Consider the following 22,629-nt stretch of genomic DNA (forward strand, 5'->3'; position numbering starts at 1 on the left):
AACGCGGGTCTTGGCTGCCGAAAACTGAAACCCATGCTCTACAGCCCAAGACTGCGCCTTACGGATAGCGCCCTGTAGCTGACGTTCAACAGCTGCAATGCCAGTAGAGCTGTAATAAAGGCAGAAGTCGTCAGCATACAGGGAAGCAGAGACAGAATTTCCCACGGCCGCAGCGAGCCCGTTAATGGCTATTAAAAACAGGCAGACACTTAAAACAGAACCCTGTGGCACACCGTTCTCCTGGACGTGGGTGGAACTATAGGAGGCTGCGACTTGCACGCGGAAGGTACGATACGACAGGAAATTGCGGATAAAGATCGGCAGAGGGCCCCGAAGACCCCATCCATGAAGCGTAGAAAGGATGTGATGACGCCATGTCGTATCGTACGCCTTCCGCATGTCGAAAAAGACAGCGACCAGGTGCTGACGGCGGGCAAAGGCAGTACGGATGGCCGACTCCAGGCTCACCAGATTGTCGGCGGCGGAGCGGCCTTTCCGGAACCCACCCTGAGACGGAGCCAGAAGGCCCCGAGACTCCAGTACCCAATTTAAGCGCCGGCTCACCATCCGTTCAAGCAACTTGCAAAGAACGTTGGTGAGACTAATGGGACGGTAGCTGTCCACCTCCAGAGGGTTCTTTCCAGGTTTCAAAATGGGGATGACAATACTTTCCCGCCATTGCGACGGAAACTCGCCCTCGACCCAGAGACGGTTGTAAAGGTCGAGGAGGCGTCGCTTGCAGTCCACTGAAAGGTGTTTCAGCATCTGACAGTGGATGCGATCTGGCCCGGGAGCGGTATCAGGGCAAGCAGCAAGGGCACTCTGAAATTCCCACTCACTGAATGGAGCGTTGTAGGGTTCAGAAGCGTCGGTGCGAAAAGAAAGGCTCCGACGTTCCATCCGCTCTTTAATGGAGCGGAAGGCCTGGGGGTAATTCGCAGAAGCGGAACTCATAGCAAAATGCTCTGCTAAGCGGTTTGCAACGACGTCGGAGTCAGTACAAACTGCTCCATTCAGTGAGAGCGCAGGGACGCTGGCAGGGGTCCGATAGCCGTAGACGCGTCGAATCTTGGTCCAGACCTGCGAAGGAGTGACATGGAGGCCAATGGTGGACACATACCGCTCCCAGCACTCCTTCTTGCCTTGGCGGATAAGGAGGCGGGCCCGCGCACGCAGCCGTTTGAAGGCGATAAGGTGGTCTAAGGAGGGATGTCGCTTGTGACGCTGGAGCGCCCGCCGGCGATCTTTAATCGCTTCAGCGATTTCAGGCGACCACCAAGGCACAGCCTTCCGCCGAGGGGACCCAGAAGAACGGGGAATGGCAGATTCGGCGGCAGTAACGATGCCGGTGGTGACCGATTGAACCACCGCATCAATGTCATCACTAGAGAGAGGCTCAATAGCGGCAGTGGAGGAGAACAAGTCCCAGTCAGCCTTATTCATAGCCCATCTGCTAGGGCGCCCAGAAGAGTGACGCTGTGGTAGTGACAGAAAGATCGGAAAGTGGTCACTACCACACAGGTCGTCATGCACACTCCATTGGAGAGACGGTAAGAGGCTAGGGCTACATATTGAAAGGTCAATGGCGGAGTATGTGCCATGCGCCACACTGAAGTGTGTGAAGGCACCATCATTTAAAATCGAGAGATCGAGCTGCGACAATAAATGCTCAACGATGGCGCCTCGACCTGTCGCCACTGACCCACCCCACAGAGGGTTATGGGCGTTGAAGTCGCCCAATAGCAAGAAAGGTGGCGGCAATTGGGCTATCAGCGCAGCCAGGACATGCTGCGAGACATCACCATCCGGTGGAAGGTAAAGACTGCAGACGGTAACAGCCTGTGGCGTCCACACCCGAACAGCGACAGCCTCTAAAGGTGTGTGGAGAGGGACAGACTCGCTGTGCAGAGTGTGAAGGACATAGAGGCAGACGCCACCCGACACCCTTTCATACGCTGCCCTGTTCTTATAATAACCCCGATAGCCACGGAGGGCGGGGGTTCGCATTGCTGGAAACCAAGTTTCCTGAAGAGCTATGCAGAAGAAAGGGTGACGGCTGATAAGTTGTTGGAGCTCAGCTAGATGGTGGAAAAAACCGCCGCAGTTCCACTGGAGGATGATATTGTCCATGGCTGAGAAAGGCGTGAAAGGACTGGGAAGGCAATTTACGCCGCTTGTTCACTCACTGCCACCGATTCAGTACCCGTACGAGAGGCATCCATGGCGTCTGAGGGACCAGCGAGAGCAAGGTCCTCAGCGGACGCTAGAATCTCGACTGCATCCTCAGACGCAGAGCGCGAAAGGTGCGGTGGGGTTGGCGCCACCGCAAGTTCTTTGGCCTTAGAGGTCTTTCTCTTTGACTTCTCTCGCTGAACCTTGGGTTGCACCGGCTGGGAAGGCTTCACCGATTCAGTCTCCGGGACAGAGGAGGATCGTGAAGCCCTACGCCCGGCCGCTGGTGAGGACTTATGCCACTGGCGGCCGTCATCCTTCCCGCTGGTGGAACCCTGGGAAGGGAGGGTCCCAAGGGAACTCTTACGGGCGAGAGTAGCCGAAGAAGTGAGACGCTTCTCCGGCTGAGAAGCGGGGACGGACGTCCCCGACGGGTGGGAGGAGGTTGCTCCTGAGGTAGGTGGTGCAGGAGCAACCGGTTGGGTAGAGCCCCCCCACAGGCAAGGGGGCAGGAGGAGTCGTACTGCTTATCGAGCTGGCTGGAAGTCTCGAAACTGATGGGGCTAGCACAGTTGTCGTAGCAGCTGCATAAGAGGATGTCATTCTCACAGGATGGAGTCTGTCATATTTCCTTTTGGCCTCAGTATAGCTCAGCCGGTCCAGGGTCTTATATTCCATAATTTTGCGCTCTTTCTGAAAGACTATGCAGTCAGGCGAGCAAGGTGAATGGTGCTCCCCGCAGTTGACACAGATGGGAGGCGGGGCACATGGAGTATCGGGATGAGATGGGCGTCCACAATCTCGACATGTGAGGCTGGAAGTGCAGCGGGAAGACATATGGCCGAACTTCCAGCACTTGAAGCACCGCATCGGGGGAGGGATATAGGGCTTGACGTCACATCGGTAGACCATCACCTTGACCTTTTCCGGTAACGTATCACCCTCGAAGGCCAAGATGAAGGCACCGGTAGCAACCTGATTGTCCCTCGGACCCCGATGAACGCGCCGGACGAAATGAACACCTCTACGTTCTAAGTTGGCGCGCAGCTCGTCATCAGACTGCAAAAGGAGGTCCCTATGGAAAATAACACCCTGGACCATATTTAAACTCTTATGTGGAGTAATAGTAACGTTAACATCCCCCAACTTGTCACAAGCAAGTAACCTGCGTGACTGGGCGGAGGATGCCGTTTGTATCAGTACTGAGCCAGAGCGCATTTTAGACAAGCCCTCCACCTCCCCAAACTTGTCCTCTAAATGCTCGACGAAGAACTGAGGCTTTGTGGAGAGAAAAGACTCCCCATCAGCTCTCGTACAAACCAAGAATCGGGGCGAATAACTATTACCTCCATCCTGAGACTTACGCTCCTCCCACGGCGTGGCCAGAGAGGGGAACGTTTTCGGATTGTACTTTTCAGCATTAAATTGAGCCCGAGAACGCTTAGAGACTGCTGGCGGCTGGCCGCCAGCGAGAGATGATGTACCACGCTTCATTGCGGGTCATCCGCCCTGATGCCACCTACTCCGACCAAGGGCCCTCCCCACGGGCGCCACCCAGCCGCAGCAATAGCCACCTGGCAGGATGTCCATTGCCGGGAGTCCTGATGCCCCAGGGAGACGGGCATCTACTCCTTGGCATACGTGGGGAGTGAACGGCGCAGGCATCAGTAGAGCGATCCCTGTGTTGTCAGGGGGCTACAACCAAGAGGGTACATGGCGGCCCCACCACAACGGACTGGCTACCGTGCTGGATCTTAGGTGCAAAACTGTCCAAGGTCGTCGTCGCAGTTAAAAGAAACACTGCAGAGGGCAGCGTGGTAATCGCATCCAGGGACGTATCCTCGCCCAAGAGATGGAAAACGAGCGGAACACCATTGCAACGACGAAAAAGCCGGCTAAAGGTCTCAATGCACGACGGATACAGTGCACCACGTAAGGCGCCCTTCCCCAATTGGCTCGCTCTTCGGAATAATTTAGAAAGATGGAGGTCAAACCCGAGAGGGGACCATCACATAAGGCCGAAACATGTGAGACTCCTTTTAGTCGCCTCGTACGACAGGCAGGAATACCGCGGGCCTATTCTAACCCCCGAACCCGCAGGGGGTGATGAGACGTGGGTCTACGGTTATAATGAGATCATGTTTCAATTTTCATAGTGGGTTACGGAAGGTACTTAAAGACCAACAAAAGCTCGTCTGATCATGTCAAATGTCAAAGCTGACCTCACAGTTTTCTTTGACTTTGAAGAATTAGTTCATCACGAATTCGTGCCCATCCTCTGTCCTCTTGAGACCTGGCCCCTGCGGACTTCATTTTCAAAGTTGAAAACCCCGTTGAAACGAAGATTTGTAGCGATAGACGAGATTCAAGAAATTCGCAGGCGGCGCTTTGCGCGATCCAACAACAGACGTACCAAGACTGGTTACGGAAGCGGAAACTGCTGTGGTGACTTGTTTATCAATTGTGGAGGAGAGTATTTCGAAGGAGGCAATTCACAGTAAATAAAAGATAAACGTAGAAAAATTTTAAGGACTAACATCCGGAATTTCTGGGACAGGCCTCGTATTGCACGATTCGACCAGTTGGCCAAACGGAGACCCAGAATGATGCTCCTGTAAACCTCCCAGATGTTGATAACGCTATGATATGAGGAAGAGCCATTTTGTATTTCACAGTTATCATTCACCATCTGACGCTATTCATGCCTCATATACCCTACCATAACTGGTACCAATAACAGCACTAATTCACCATGGTGGTCGTATCTGACAGAACTGCAACTAATCATTCACCCACCCGCCGATGGTGTGTGTACGAAGTTACATTGGCATCCGACTGTTATGTAAGTCCTTGGTTTCTTTGTCGGACGGTGTTCAAAATGGTTCAAATGGCTCTGAGCCCTATGGGACTTAACATCTGAGGTCATCAGTCCCCTAGAACTTAGAACTACTTAAACCTAACTAACCTAAGGACATCACACACATCCATGCCCGAGGCAGGATTCGAACCTGCAACCGTAGCAGTCTCGCGGTTCCGGACTGAAGCGCCTAGAGCTGCACGACCACCGCGGCCGGCTCGGACGGTGTAATATGTGGGCCGTTGGCGTATGCAGCCCGTAACCAACTGGTTCTGGATAGTATGGCAGGTCGCCAGTTGCTGTCCACTATAGAAGTGAGTTCACTGCAGACAATACCCTCTGATCTGTCAATATGTTGCCCATAACACCAGACGGGAAATGGGGTAGTTTTACCCGAATCTAAGCACACTACTTACCGCACAGCCTTGACACCATAGACTAGCGTTACGATCTGACAGCGACCATCAGCGCCTACTTCGTGGCCCTTTCCCACCCTGCTCCCCCGACTGCTACTCCAAAAGGACGTACGAGGTCTGGCGCACCCAGGTTACGTGCCGTATCTAGCTACTCCATTTTTAGAGACTGCAGCAGGATTATCTTTGTCAACATAGTACGTTCAGGTGCTCGCAAGAATACGATAAACTGTAACCGAGGTTATTCGCCATATTATGTGGATATTAATTCTACCTCTACATAACTGCTCAGCGTGGTTGACAGAGGATCCATCTGACCACGACTATTTCTCTAGCGTTCCATTCCCGAATACCATGTTGGGGGAAAACGCGAACTAAACTTTCCGTGCGAGCTCCGATTTGTCAGTCTGCGACCGTATATGACTTGTCAGCGGGCCGCTGTTGGAATCCGCCATCTCACACAAATACCTGGGTAATACTTTGCAGGCGTATGAAATGGAATGATAAAGGTTCGGTCGTTGGTAAAGCAGGTGGTAAGACGTCGGTTTATTGGTAGAATACAGGGGCACTGCAATCAGTCTGCAAAGGAGATTGATTACAAATCACTCGCGCGACCCATCCTAGAGTATTGCTCAAGTGTGTGGGACCCATACTGTGGGGCGGCGGCTGGAATTTAATTGTTAATTAATACAAAATGTTTTGTAATGTAGAAGAGATGCATTTCTCGACCGATGCACCATATGTGGGGCGGCGGGAGGAATTTAGTTTGTTTTAAAATGTAGAAGAGAAAAGATGCATTTCCCTGCCGTTTAACCATATGTGGGGCGGCGGGTGGAAATTAATTGTTATATAAATGTTCCTATTATTTATGTTGTTGTTTTGCCGTTCTCAACACTGGCTCTCTAACTACAATGTTGGCAACCAGAAAGTGATTAGCAAAACGTGAAGCCTGTAATTAGAATTCCTAGTGCCCACTTCAACTGAGAAATATACTTATAGCTACAGCTTACAGCTCTGAGGAATTAGATTGTCTGGGATTCATAATCAAAAACGATCGTGAAAAAAAAAATCTTCGTTATATTCTGAAAGTCACAGATGAAAAAAAAGAATCCACACAATCTAACAGAGCAGTTCAGAGTCTAATGCGCTGATGCAACTATAACTGTCCAAATTAAAGGTTTAAATGAATGTTCGCCATAATTTGATGAATATGCTCATCAAACGCCACGCTAAATAATGGTAGAATGTCTGTCCCGCGACGGCACGTGAAAATACGACTTACGCAAACTGAAGATAGATCATTAAAGTCATCCCTGAATTAACACTTCACTCGAAAACGATTTCGTGGTTACGCGTATCCCGAGTAACTTAATACGGCATCCGAGGCTGTTTATAGCAATGATACCGACGCGACGCGACTCCCGGCACAGGTGGTGTGCTATTCAGCGTCTGGAGAGAACTGGGGCCTTCTTTCCTCGCGCAGCGTTCTTACATATAAAGCCGCGGTGCGGACGCCTAAAGTTACGTTGTGCAAGACGCGACAGTTGGCTGCGACTGCGACGCTGCCCCCTCCTCTTTTCCCACCCTGGCAGACGGCGACACGGCCGCAAGACGACTGGAGTCGTCGCCGTTTCCCAAGCTCCGGTCGGCGGCGGCGGATTCAAATACATAAGAAAAATAAGAATTCAGATTTTCTTGCTGTAAAAAATACTGTATGTTAATGCAACAAAGTTACATCGGCTCCCAGAGTTAGTTTTTCGATACAGATTCTCCTTTTACTTTAAAAAATTGAAAAGTATCTCTTCCGGTTTTGCGTGTTTTTTTCGCCGTATATTACTTCTCTATCAATTGTGAGGAAAGTAAAAGGCACAAAAAATTGATGTTTGCGTATCTTACAGTTTCATATCACAGCTTGATAATGAGATGTCTATTTTTCCGATATTCGTCACAGTTATCCCGATACTTCATTTACAAGTAACCTACTGCATAAAATTTGAATTGTGTACAGTGAAAAATGTGGTCGCTGGCTACTTAATGTATGGTTTACGTTAGGTCATACATCGTTGCCGATGAAGAGAAGCTAATATATCGAAATTATTTTTAAAGTTGAGATCAGAATGATATCGAACTCCGTTACCGAGATTTGGGCTCATATATCTCCGGGAGCGTCGCGACTAGCCGCCAGTTCTGTCGACGCGCAACGAGAATCGTGTGGTCATCACACAATAGAGAATGCATTTGTTTTGTTTCGCTGACACATTTGGACCTAATGAAACCATTTTATGTCATATTTCTCCGGTACGAGTTACTAATATTTCTCCATATGCTCTTGACAATTTCATTTAAAATGCCACGAAATGTAGGTTTCTTAAAGCCAAGTGATCAAGCAGAACCCATTTTCTTGGTTTTGCTGAGGCATCTGAACCTGTTCCAAGCTTCCTTTCTCGTTTATTTCTCTGATACGAGTCCCGAATATTCCTCCATCTGTTTTTGCACATTTCACCTAAAATTCCAATGAAAGATAAGTTTATTAACAATAAGCGCACACTTGCGTCATTGCATTGTTTCAAGTTCTTGACAACAAGATAGGGTTACACCTTAAACATCTCTAGAATTTTCATTCTGAACGTCTACAGTATACACTGGCAGAAATGTGGAAGAAATAATGTCCGTGCTTGTTCACAAAATTTCCCCAAATTATACTTGTCAGTTTCTCCCATGCAGAAACTTTTGGAACAAGCTAAGGCAACTTTCATAGCCGACTGAGTCTTTATTCCCATCCAAATGAACTTCTATAGTCTTATATTCTGACAGCATACATCGTTATGGATGACATGAACATTTAATCTTGCCAAGCTGCACTCAAAAGATGACTCCAGGATTTACAAAAGACGAATTTCAATTGTGAACTGTGTCAGACCAGAAGGGCCTTGTAAAACAGTAGTGCACTTTTGGCACAAGTTTTTTGAGCACCATCTTCTACCAATGAATTGAAGTGAATGTGACAAATTACTTATTGCAGCATACTGTTTGCGCAATCTGTTGAGAAACGCCTTCCTCAAAAACGAGCATCTATTGATTACAGAAAGCTGTACAACAATCTGGTGGTGGTTTTTCACAACTAGAAGGTATCATCAAGACACCAATCTACCGTTTACTTTCAAAGTGAAGGTATTGTAAAATGTAACTTTCTCGTTGTACTTTAGATTGTTCATTTTATAATGTACTTGCCGTTTTCAATTTTTATCGTCACAAAAAAGAGTAATGCGAAAATTGACCTTCAAGTTCATTTTCATCATTCTAATTCTACATCTGCATGGATTATATTGATTTTCATAACAGGCCTGAAAAATTTACATTAATGGGAAAATATATATTTCACTCACCTGCCAGTTTCAACTGTGCACCAATTTCTTCGTAAATTCTGTCTCTGAACATAGTGTCTCTATATTTAGGGTTCTTCAAATCGTAAAGGCAAGGATGTTGCGAGACCAGCTCACAGAGAATCACATCCTATGAGTGGCTCATTTCAGTTTTCCTTGACTGGCTCGACATCTTTCTGGCAGCCGTACGTCTTTGTGTCGTCCGACTCCCGTCGCAACACTGCTCACTGGTGCAGTGCTGCGGCAGCTGTCGCAACAGTCGCGCGTCGCATCCCAAACTCGAACTGCGCATGCGCCAGCAGGCAACTTCTGACGTCACGTAGCGACCCGTCGCAGTCGCTAGTCTTGGACAACGTACCTTAAGGGAACGCCTGATCAATTCGGCTCTCCCGACTAGCCACTAGGCTAGTAATGCACCACATTTAGTTATTGAATAAATCATTGCTTCCTTTGCTGATGGCCGATGAAGCTCTCAATTTAAATGTGCATTCAGCACACAGGTAACTAATCATAAGAAAAGTCTGACGTGGCTAAGTAAAATATTTTGGGCGAGAGAATTAATTTAATTACACTACACGCAGTAGACGAGCTCTGAACTTGCCCTTTGGAGATATGCTATCGCTATAGTTTTATAGTTATTCAATTGAAACTTCTCACATCTTTATGATTATAGCGGATCTCGTTGTTGTTGTTGTTGTTGTCTTCAGTCCTGAGACTGGTTTGATGCAGCTCTCCATGCTACTCTATCCTGTGCAAGCTTCTTCATCTCCCAGTACCTACTGCAACCTACATCCTTCTGAATCTGCTTAGTGTATTCATCTCTTGGTCTCCCCCTACGATTTTTACCCTCCACGCTGCCTTCCAATACTAAATTGGTGATCCCTTGAGCGGATCTCCATTCTACTTAAATTTAAACATCCTAGCCTTATTTATTAGCCTACTTAATCTAACTTGCTTCCTTATTTTCTGAGACAAAAACCAGAAAATCATGAATTTCAACTAAAATCTTAATTTGTGAGATCCAAAGTACTGTCTCTATTAAATTATTATGAAAAAGGAATCTAAAGATAAATTTTTAAGTCTCTAGCTCTTTTCTGTTGCGCCAATGATTTTTACAGAAATACGTCCAGATTTTGAAAATGGTTAAAGTTATTGAACTGATACTCAACACATATTGATTTAGTATTACTCCTGACGTGCCAGAAACGTTCCAGGTTATTTACTTCATTTTTAAAGTATTGTGCAATATTTATGACGTCAGAGCTAGTTACTGCGGACTGGCTGGCACACAACGGAAAGACTGACGAGAAATTTATAAGGCGTGAGTAGGCTGCTTCCCTACAATACCAGAGAGGACTGACGGGGGGGATATTGAACATATACACATAGAGAAGGGCAGCACGAATGGTCACAGGTTTGTATAATTCGTGGTAGTCTGTTACAGAGATGCTGGAGGAACTGAATTGGAAGACTCGAAGATAGACGTAAATTATCTTGAGAAAGCCTGTTAGTAAAGTTTCAAGAACGAGCTTTAAATGTACTCTAGGAATATACTACATCCTCCTTACGTATCGCTCACACAGAATAATTACTGCACGCACAGAGGCTTTCAACCAATCATTCTTCCCGCGCTCCATACGCGAATGGAACAGAAAGAAACCCTAATAACTGCCAATGGGATGTACCGTCTGTACGCAACTCACTGTGGGTTGCAAAGTATGTCTGTAGATGTATTGCAGTGCCTGTGTTAAGAACAACAACGCAAGAACAGGCACTGCAGTGACCACAGCCGACATGTGGATACTTGGGGTATCGGGCGTCGTGCACGGATAACCCAAGTGGTTAAGGCGGCCGCTCACGAAAAACGACGGAAATCCGGGTCCATGTCCCGTTCCGGCACAAATTTTCATTGTTATTCCGTTACACAACTGATGATTAATTGTAGTCACAGCTTTAATACATTTCATTCATTGTATTGCTACTATGGTCATATTTCCCTATGTAGGTGTAGGCCAAAATATTCCCACATTCGTAGGACAAAGTTGACAAATTTCGTGAAAAAACTAAGAACAACTGAAGAAGCCTTCGTTTTAACGAAATGGTTCAAAAAATGGCTCTGAGCACTATGGGACTGAAACGTCCCCTTTGAACATTTATACATGACTGTGTTTAACCTGACACACAATATTTTTAGCGCAACGCAATCTGACTTTCAAAAATCCCTACAAAAGAATAGCCCTGACTAACATTAACCTATACCTTTCACAAATCACTTACCTCACCAAAAATCTTCGTTACTCGAACTACTGCAAAACAGCGAGCGCCACTACTGCCAGCTAAATAAAAGATTCAAACTACGGAAGTCACTAACTACTGATAGGGAGGAAATACGGAAGCGTCCGATCCCACCTGTCTGCTTTGACCCATGACGTCACAAATATGGCGGAAACAAAAAACACACACACTTTCCACAAGAAGCCTAATGATACTAACGGGACAAGCGCGGGAAATGGGGTGTTTTGGGTGGGGGGCAAACTAAATATAAACAAATTTAGACGCCTTGCGTAGCTACAACGTGTAAGTGAAGACAGCCATGCATGAATACCCACCCACCTCCCCAGGGGTCGTAACCCCTGCAACCTATAAAAGATAAAGATGCTTCAGTAGCTGATTAGTGTTTTTTGTCTTTTAAAAAAAAATCTCACGAGATAGAACGAACAGATCAGAAAAGTAAATAAAAAAAGATAAAACAGAACTGGAGACAGCCACACTCAAACCAAACTCCGCGCCTTCATGACGTCACACACGACAACACCCTTACGTCACGGGACAAAGCAGACGCGTGGGATCGGACGCTTCTGTCGACCCGATAGGGATAGTTAGCAAATGAAAGATTTTAATAGAGAAACAATGTATTTACCTTAATAGTCATAATATATATAGCAGTTCATAATATCCAGTATAACAAATTTCAAAACTCCGCCATTTCTCTCCCCACATCCACCACTGCTGGCGGCTCACCTCCAACTGCGCAACGCTACGCGCTGTTCACATCCAGCTGCCGCTGCCCAACACTACAATGGCAGACAACAATGCAAACTAGCCACAGACTGCACACAGCACAGCCAGTGATTTTCATATAGAGCGCTACGTAACGTTGCCAATAAGAAAACATAAACAGCCTACTTACATAAAGAAAACAAACAGCCTACTTACAACTCAACATCTCAGGTCATAAGTCCCCTAGAACTTAGAACTACTTAAACCTAACTAACCTAAGGACATCACACACACCCATGCCCGAGGCAGGATTCGAACCTGCGACCTTAGCAGTCCCGCGGTTCCGGACTGCAGCGCCAGAACCGTCGTTTTAACGATTGCCACCCCAACTTACGTATCCACCCGTGACACTCCCCTACTTCGCCATAACGCAAGACGATCTGCCCTCCTCTGAACGTTTTCGATGTCCTTCAATCCTATCCGGCAAGGATTCCTTACCGCACAGCAATAGTCTAGCAGAGAACGGAGAAGCGTTAACTTCGGCAGTCCCTGTATTGGAGCTGTTGCATTTTCTCGGTGATCTGCCAATAAAACGCAATCTTTGGTTCATCTTCCCCACAACATTAAGTGATCGTTCCAATTTTGGTTGTTAGCAATTGCAGTCTCTAGGTTTTTCGTTTGAACTGACAATCTTTAGATTTGTGCGGTTTATCATCTAACCGAAATTAATGGACTCCTTTTGGTACTCATCTGGATCATCTCATTATTATTTAGAGCCAGTTGGTTGGATTAAAAGAGGGGGGGAGGGACCAAACTACGATAGAGGCAGTTGCTACTTGTCTAAATTATTTTGAAATTGGTTGGTTGGTTGGTTGGTTTGGGGAAGGAGACCAGACAGCTACGTCATCGGTCTCATCGGATTAGGAAAGGATTGGGAAGGAAGTCGGCCGTGCCCTTTCAGAAGAACCATCCCGGCATTTGCCTGGAGTGATTTAGGGAAATCACGGAAAACCTAAATCAGGACGGCCGGACGCGGGATTGAACCGTCGTCATCCCGAATGCGAGTCCAGTGTCTAACCACTGCGCCACCCCGCTCGGTTTGAAATTGGTTTTATCATCTCAGGACTACTGGAAGTTAGAAAGCATCACCTGCAAACAGACTAAATCATTTATACAGATTAAAAAACTGAACAGAACCTGTAACACTTCCTTCGGGAACGCCAGGTATCAATTTCTGCTCGTTTCCTTTAGGGTTGGTAATTACTTTGTTGTCGGGAGTAGGACTGCTCATATTTTTAAAAATATAATGAATGTGATATATCGACATTTAACGAAATATCAGAATCCGCTCTCGATATCGAAAATATTATCAATATATCGACGTACGTGCCTATAAAAATATCGGCCACGCATTGTAAATATACTGCTGGTTTTAGAGCTGTATATTTAAGCACTGATTTACTATTAATTATTCTGTAAATCAACAAGCTATCCCAGTTACAGCAAGAATTGATAACTTTGCACGTTCGCGCTTTGCAATAATCATTTTGCTAACAATGGTAATTTCATGCAGCTGGCACAATAAAAGTGTGTGATGGGTCCATCGTTCGGTTTCGTCACGTATCGGATTTGTCCGGAACACTATGTCGATTTTCTTTTTTTTTTTTTTCTTCTTCTTCATTTCTGCAAACGCCAGAGACAGATTAGTCGTCGAAATTGATTGGTGAAGCTGAACGTTGCAGTTTGTTAGCAGCTCAGAGCGCCGATTACGTCAGCATTTCCCCTCTCACGTCTCCGACCACCGCAACGACCAATCTTGTCATTCAGATTATCGTTCATTTTCAGCTAGTGTTTTTGAAGACTGTCTATGCGATTTTTTTTTTTAACGCAACTGGTGTATCTTCACACGAGAAATCTTATTCCATTCAAACTGCCACCCCCCCCCCCCCTCCCCAGCGCAATCGGAGTGCTTCTTTTGTACCACACACACACTTTCTTCACAGAGAAAGACCGGACGTGATAAAAGCTCGAAGTAGTCAGACACCTTTACACAGTTAAAGCAAAATTATGCCCCACTACAATTTTAAAAGAAGTTCAAATATTCCAGAATGAGATTTTCACTCTGCAGCGGAGTGTGCGCTGATATGAAACTTCCTGGCAGATTAAAACTGTGTGCCCGACCCAGACTCGAACTCGGGACCCGAAGTTTCAATTCAAATATTTTCCGAAAATTGTGGAGAAATGTAAAATAAAAATATCGGCACTCAATATTGCTGTTTGCTACCGATATATTGGGAAAAATATCGCCGATATACACTCCTGGAAATGGAAAACAGAACACATTGACACCGATGTGTCAGACCCACCATACTTGCTCCGGACACTGCGAGAGGGCTGTACAAGCAATGATCACACGCACGGCACAGCGGACACACCAGGAACCGCGGTGTTGGCCGTCGAATGGCGCTAGCTGCGCAGCATTTGTGCACCGCCGCCGTCAGTGTCAGCCAGTTTGCCGTGGCATACGGAGCTCCATTGCAGTCTTTAACACTGGTAGCATGCCGCGACAGCGTGGACGTGAACCGTATGTGCAGTTGACGGACTTTGAGCGAGGGCGTATAGTGGGCATGCGGGAGGCCGGGTGGACGTACCGCTGAATTGCTCAACACGTGGGGCGTGAGGTCTCCACAGTACATCGATGTTGTCGCCAGTGGTCGGCGGAAGGTGCACGTGCCCGTCGACCTGGGACCGGACCGCAGCGACACACCGATGCACGCCAAGACCGTAGGATCCTACGCAGTGCCGTAGGGGACCGCACCGCCACTTCCCAGCAAATTAGGGACACTGTTGCTCCTGGGGTATCGGCGAGGACCATTCGCAACCGTCTCCATGAAGCTGGGCTACGGTCCCGCACACCGTTAGGCCGTCTTCCGCTCACGCCCCAACATCATGCAGCCCGCCTCCAGTGGTGTCGCGACAGGCGTGAATGGAGGGACGAATGGAGACGTGTCGTCTTCAGCAATGAGAGTCGCTTCTGCCTTGGTGCCAGTGATGGTCGTATGCGTATTTGGCACCGTGCAGGTGAGCGCCACAATCAGGACTGCATACGACCGAGGCACACAGGGCCAACACCCGGCATCATGGTGTGGGGAGCGATATCCTACACTGGCCGTACACCACTGGTGATCATCGAGGGGACACTGAATAGTGCACGGTACATCCAAACCGTCATCGAACCCATCGTTCTACCATTCCTAGACCGGCAAGGGAACTTGCTGTTCCAACAGGACAATGCACGTCCGCATGTATCCCGTGCCACCCAACGTGCTCTAGAAGGTGTAAGTCAACTACCCTGGCCAGCAAGATCTCCGGATCTGTCCCCCATTGAGCATGTTTGGGACTGGATGAAGCGTCGTCTCACGCGGTCTGCACGTCCAGCACGAACGCTGGTCCAACTGAGGTGCCAGGTGGAAATGGCATGGCAAGCCGTTCCACAGGACTACATCCAGCATCTCTACGATCGTCTCCATGGGAGAATAGCAGCCTGCATTGCTGCGAAAGGTGGATATACACTGTACTAGTGCCGACATTGTGCATGCTCTGTTGCCTGTGTCTATGTGCCTGTGGTTCTGTCAGTGTGATCATGTGATGTATCTGACCCCAGGAATGTGTCAATAAAGTTTCCCCTTCCTGGGACAATGAATTCACGGTGTTCTTATTTCAATTTCCAGGAGTGTACATATGCATACTTTTGGAAGACATATCGATATTTTACAACAGCCCTTGTCACGTTACAAACGGCAGATTTAACCTCGTGTGCTTCAGTCCTTCTGTGGCATGTGTGAATCAACAGGACGCTTTTGCTACCAGAGCTGTGTGGAGGCGTCAGACAGACTACTTACGGTGCTTACCTCTGCTGGATATTGCACAACCAGTAAGGAGCTTTACGACTCAGGAATTATTTTTCCCACGCTCGGTTTGCGACTGGCTGCTGAAACTGCACGAGCTACGAAGAGCAATATGGCCGGATACGGATCAAGGAACAGCCTGTTTGTTTTAGATGAGCCAGGGAGTGCAATCTATTGCACTACCACAACTTTTTAGTTACACAATAGTCCCGTGAAAACCAAAACATTTACTAGTCGATAAAATATTTCACTACACTACTTCCGAAAGGAGCTGTTTTAGTGGGGCGGACGAGTGGCACATTAAAGATGAACCAGTCCGTCAGGCCAGATATTAACACTGCGAAAGGCAAACGTGTGTCTCGGAAGTTCAGCTATTATCAAGCTGCTGATGAAGCGGCCAACCGATTCAGACAATCCTTCAGGGCCACAACAGAGCACACTGCTAAATGCATTCACGAATGAACACCCTACCACAGCTTGACCTCTGCACAAATCCACAAGCGGGCGACTTTAAACTTTAAAACTAACAACCTCGTCGTCGTCGTCGTCGTCGCGAAACAAAACTAGTTTAACATAAATACTCTAAAATTAACACATTGCCTTGCCCAGTTATCGACAATCTTTCACGCCAGAGAACGACCGACGACTAGAAAGAGATCAAGATTATGCATATTTATAAGAGTAACATGGCTGTACTATATTATATATGTAGTGCACGTCTGTTGTGGGATACTAAACTGAACACGCCTTCCACCAGAAGAAACATTGAACCACCTGTGCCGAGTGTTGTGGTACCCGCTTTTTTTCGCACAAGTTTTTGCAATTAGCAGTACACTATAATACAGAATATGTAGCGGTCTAAGACTAATAGAATAGCAGTTATACTGGACATTGCAAATTAGTGTCATCACTTGATAACTCGTCAAAAATTCAGAGCTACGCTCCCAAGTGTGACAATGGAGCTGAATGCAGAGCTCCAAACTTTTGACGTGTGGCCATAATCTGAAGATGCTCTAGATAGCTGAGGGGAAACCAGTAACAAACGGCAAGTAATACGCCATCTGTAACGGTTTGTTTTACGTTAATTTTTAACGGTCGCATTATCGCTTGCAAGCAGTGCTTGCATCCCTACAACAAAACAATAGGACCGCAAATGTGCTAAGTACAGTGCCCTCGATATCAAGAGGAGACAATCATCGGTGGACGAATGTTGCGGAGTTGCCTGGGGAGTTTAGAACAATGTTTTCATGTAGTGCGCGCCAGATGGCAGCTCACTTTAAATAAGGGATAAATAGAATGAGATTTTCACTCTGCAGCGGAGTGTGCGCTGATATGAAACTTCCTGGCAGATTAAAACTGGTACTACCACTTGGTAGAGCACTTGCCCGCGAAAGGCAAAGGTGCCGAGTTCGAGTCTCGGTCGGGCACACAGTTTTAATCTTCCTGAAGTTTCAAGGGATAAATACTTTGTGGTTAATTACTACGAGGCAATAACCGGAAGGGGCGGGGGAGGGGGTTCCAGGAGTGCTGCAGTGGGCTTAGAAGTGTGACGTAGCCCATAGGGAGGTGTAGCAAATGCATGGGGATGAGTCAGTCTGCGTTTTCACATGGAAATTGTTCGTTGAGGAAAATTCAGTCCTCCCTTCACCCCTCCAAACGCGGGTGGAACAGGAATATTGGGTTATTAATGCACTGTCCGTTGTCCGTTGCACTTTTACGCCGGTTCGCACGTGGCTAACAGATCAATGGCTAGTGTGTGGTACGTCATCCCTCGGATTACGTTCCGAGACGGATATGCGGCATAACCACGGCTCAGAGCTACTAAATCCGCGCTTAGTGCAGGAACTGCGTGGCAAATTTTAAAACTGTGTTACACAATAGATCTCGGAAGAGGATATTGCTGTATATTATCAACTATGAAACTGCAAGGGTGGAAGGAGGGAGCGCTATATATACCTTTCTTACTCTTTACTATATTCTTACAAAGCAACAGGTATTTCCTAAGCAACAGGTATTTACTATGAAACTGCAGAAGAATTTCCTGCAATATGTGGCAAGCTTTCGACAAGTGGAGGACAAATGCACTGGCTTGTGACTGCCGGAAATTCTATTGTTAGCAGTACAATTACATTTTTTTTTTAATTTGATCATTTGTTTACACTCTGAAGCATCTGTATCCCGTCATATCTCCGAACATGGTCATAAATCTGTACCGATCACCGTTCTTACAATCAAATTTTGGAATGCTGATTGCTTTCGTCTGAAAGGCAAAGCGCCCTTTTAATGTTCATTTCCCTCTTACACGTGACAATGGAAGATCGGAATCTGTAGATTCCTTGCCGACACGGGCTAATTTCGAAAGAGAATATGTTTAAATCTAACTGCTGATCCCACAACATTATGTCAATAGTAGACACCACAATATATTCCGCAACAAAATTGTTTTCCTTCAATAGAAAGGAAGGTTCAGAATCCTGGAATAATGCCCGTTTAGCCATGACTTCATGAATTTGCTTTTTACGCACCAAATGTTTATGAGTTTATATGTGACAGACGGGATTAGTCTACGTGGACCGCGCCCAGACTGAAGAAAATATGGAGATACCAATCTCAGGCCCGCATTACTCACTAAAACATTGTCAAATATCCTTTTATAGAAGTTTTATAAATCTGACGGTGTACTGGAATGCAATATTTTTAATAAGAACATGGTCCGAGCTGTCGAACACTAATTTCTACCACTGTCAGATAAACATGCGCGCGACAGTAAATTATCGAACTTTAAAACGTTGCTGAAAAAATACTACATCCAAGAACTACAGACAGCAATAATGGTCTACTCAAAGTTGACATGTCCATTACGTCTGGACATGTACTGACCAAGGCCATAAAGCCGAAACAAGCTTATATACTAAAGTATCAAGCAACACACCGTATTGCAATTCTCTGCATAATTCTGTTGTCGAAGGACTTAGTTTCTTAAGGCCAGTATTACACTAAGTGGCTGACGTCACTAAAATGAGAACATTAGCAAAATAAAATCCGACAAACTAACGGAACGTCCACAAGTATAAGGAATTTTTAGCTGGAAATGATACTGTTATCTTCAAACATTCAAAATTTGAAATTATCAGACCACAACGGAAAAGTATGGATGGACCAGAAACAAAAAGTGAAAACGTGCAAGTTACAGTACATAAAAAAAGTGGTCATAATTCGTTGGCTCCAACTCTCAACCAATCCTTCACCTTCAAATGTAACCTAGGACTTTGGGCTACACTACAGTTCAATATGCCACCCTCATCCCATGAAAACGCATCGGTGTAGTAAACAAAACAATCCGAAACATCGCTCCTCTCAATTGTTCGCCACCTCCATTAGACCCATATAAACACTAAACACGATCTATGCCACCAGTCGGAACAATTAAATATTACACACAAAACCTACGATCGACAACAGAAAAATGAAAACTCTCAGACGCCATCTATGTAACATACGGCCTCATTTGAGAAATACAATGTTTCGCGCCCACTATACTCTTTTGCTGCAACTGTAATGTGTCTTACGTATAGTAAATTATTCGATGAGTAGTCTTTGTAGGGACTAAGTATATCTTTCCAATATTGCTTGTATGGGATTTACTTTATAACCTTTCAGTTGCATTTTTTATTTCTGAATGGAATTCATTCCCTGAACATTGGTCACTGAGGAAGAGACATTTGCTCTCGGTGAACTTAAATCGAAAGTTGAAGTCGAAGTTGGTCCTACACGTAAGTTTAGTTTTATCTGAATAAACTACGTAACTGACTGCTACTTTCCACTGAATTCCAGCACCGATATTCTACGGAGACCCCATTTCCAGTACAAATTCCATCGTCACTTGCTGAAACCTAAAATTTTCTCTGTATTCATCGTGTGAACTATAAATTTGCCTTTCTTAGCATAGTTCAATGTTTGCCCGCTAAATAGCCCCTTCTCCAGAAGAGGGCTTTCAGAAATGAATGTAAATATTGTTGGCTGCCTGTGTCAACAGCAGAAGGAGACACATTAGCTTAGTTAACTGCAGCCACTCCTAGATAACTACTGAACACGAAAAAGTCGTCATGCGTGCACTATTACGATAGCATGTAATAGATGTATACATCAATTTAACTGACACTTAATACTAGCACTTTGAGTAATCGTTACTTATGTGCCGCCATCTGAAACAACATTCATTATCTTGCAAAACTACATGTTCGTTGTAAGATCCTCTACAAGAGTCAGTTTATACCTGTGGGCATTTCGGTAAGGAGTCGTCATGAAATTAGCCGCCGTACTGAAGCACTGCGGACCTGAAGTGAAATGAGAACGAACTCCAACCGCGAATAAGAAAGCCAGAAACACGGGCAGCGCCTGGTTTGCAGCCCGCTGGGAAACGGCGGGATAAATCACCGCGTTCCGTTCCGCTGCCGCTTAGCATGCATGCACTCTCTCTTCCCTTTCTCCGCTGGGCGCGCACGTGCGAACGCTACAGAGTTCTGCTAAAATACCAGGCCGCGGCACTTGTAGGGCCGCACCAACGACTTTTTCCTGCCGAGTCTGTGGCAATACAGCGCCCAGTGTTCCTGCCTGGAGTCAGCAAGAAGTACCAGGACGATTTTCTGGAGAAAGTAGGCGAACAGCACACACTATCTATAGGCTACATACGGCTGTTACCAGATTCAGTGAACTGCAAGCGAGCGGCCTAACAGTACAGCCACCCCCCCAAGATTCCACTTTCGATGGATAATGGTGGTCACTTTTAATATTTCCAAGCAAACTTATATGAAACCGCAATTACTGACGTACGTTGCAGATAAAATACGAAAGCTCTGTCTTTACTCTTGCGAAGCGCAATGGAGCGCACAGAAAACTCGTGGTCGTAACAAGAACTGAAGAGTGGTCTACACAACCCAAGTCGACAATCGTTAGAAGCCACCATACATATAATTGTTTACCAGTTGCATAAACACTCACACACACACGAAAACTTGCCTGTTTTTATAGTCACATCCAGTCTTGACGGTGAATAACACTTTCAGACTCCGGCGTTGGACGAAGGTAACATAAGTTTTATTCTAGAATGAAATTTTCACTCTACAGCGGAGTGTGTGCCGATACGAAACTTTCTGGCAGATCAAAACTGTGTGTCGGACCGAGACTCGAACTCGGGACCTTTGCCTTTCGCGGGCAAGCCAAGGTTGCGTAGCTCAGTTGGTAGAGCACTTGCCCGCGAAAGGCAAAGGTCCCGAGTTCGAGTCTCGGTCCGGCACACAGTTTTAATCTGCCAGAAAGTTTCGAGTTTTATTTATTGTCCAGTTTAGTAAGAGAAGCCGGTGACTTTTTGAATCCATAGTTATGACGTAAGACGCAAGTGCACAACCGCTCCGACACGAAAACACTGCTACACGTCCATAACGGCAACAAGTAATTATTACCGCCACAAATGTCTGCCAAGAAATACGCAGACTTCAATAAAAAGGTGAGAAACATCTCTCATTGGTGGTAAATATCTAAACGGCAACCATTCACCCCGTTCCAAACAATGCAAATACACACCTTAATACCAGAACGTAGAGAATAACCCACTCTGGAAATCCCAACGTTTGATTTTTGGAGCGACTGACGGAATCTGTGCTTCCTTTGCTCGGCGTAAACAGAATGCGCAGACGTCGCGTGTACGGTTAAGAAGAGACATTAACCGTGCCGTGCTGTTGCCGCTAGTTGCACAACAGGGATTCGTTATACGACGGGTTCGCCCGCAGACGCGTAAAGCAAGCGAGAACACACTGACCAGGCCAGAGATTCCACTAGGTGGCGTCCAGGAGTGACAGACGGTCAACGTGCCTACCTTTGTCGGAGTGACGGCGCGCTCGGAGCAGTGACTGGACTTGCCTGCGACGCTGTCGGACGAACACTGGGCTTTAGCGGCGGGCGCAGGGCCGCTGGCGGGGACCCCGTGACGTCACGGCTGCCGCGGCTCGTTGCGTCACACACCTGTTGCCAACGCGCAGCCCCCACCCCCAGCCGGCGTGCAACAGTCCTATACAAATCCTCACAGATGACGGCAGTTAACAGCCATTCTCAGCCGTTTTTTTTCTTCTCGTGGCTCTGTCGAAGATTTGTTTATTTTTTCGTCCTCCTCTGTCACGTTCTGCGGCAGATTGCAGGTTTTCGTACTTATTTCAGTTCCGTCTGTTCCTTTGTTTTCCGTTATTCTGTTGCAGAACTGGTTGGCAGAAACGGAGTCTCCCTGACTGTGATGCAGTTCAGTATCCGAAGGTGTTCGCTTGGCAGAAAAAAAGAAAACGCAAATCGAACGTAGCATTAAGTGGTATGCAGACATTCGTACCAGACGGTACCAACTCTCTTAACGTCTCCTAAGGAGAGCTACACACGCTCCAACCATCTGCCCCCGCCCGGTAGCTGAGTAGTCAGCGCGACAGAATGACAAGCCTAAGGCCGATATTACACTATCAAACTTCTTTGTCAAATATCTTTGTCAAAGATATTTGATGGTGTAATAGGGAACTTTCTCAAATGTCGTCCAATATTTGATCAAATCTAGGGCCTCGCTGTAGACTTGATCAAACAAGTCGCTTTTCTTCTGTTCACTGCAATGTGACATGTTACCACATGGAGCGCTAGCATCGCTGCATTCTGTTGTCTGTAGTGTTTTTATAAACATTGCAGGTAAATACAATTGGTGTGTGCCGACAGCTACAAAATTAATAGAGATTTATGAAGCTGATGAGGCGCTTTACAACGTGATGCATGCTGAATACAAAAATAGATTATGAAGATTGGAGACCTGACCTAACCTAACCTAACCTAACCCTCTCATGTAGCAAGGAATTGGAGTGTTACAGTGA

At 46.5% G+C, this 22,629-nt stretch overlaps 1 protein-coding gene across 1 annotated transcript in view; it reads right to left on the reverse strand.

Moving 5' to 3' along the window:
• The window catches only part of LOC126176791 (CD151 antigen), a 224,504-nt gene extending 202,834 nt beyond the window's left edge, over positions 1 to 21,670 (reverse strand). The window contains exon 1 of the mRNA XM_049923963.1: positions 21,609 to 21,670. The gene's annotated coding sequence lies outside the window, so the exon portion shown is untranslated. The remainder of the gene's footprint in view (positions 1 to 21,608) is intronic.
• Between the last annotated feature and the right edge of the window lie 959 nt (positions 21,671 to 22,629).

This window comes from Schistocerca cancellata, chromosome 3, assembly GCF_023864275.1.
Source record: "Schistocerca cancellata isolate TAMUIC-IGC-003103 chromosome 3, iqSchCanc2.1, whole genome shotgun sequence".
Taxonomy (NCBI): Eukaryota; Metazoa; Arthropoda; class Insecta; order Orthoptera; family Acrididae; genus Schistocerca; species Schistocerca cancellata.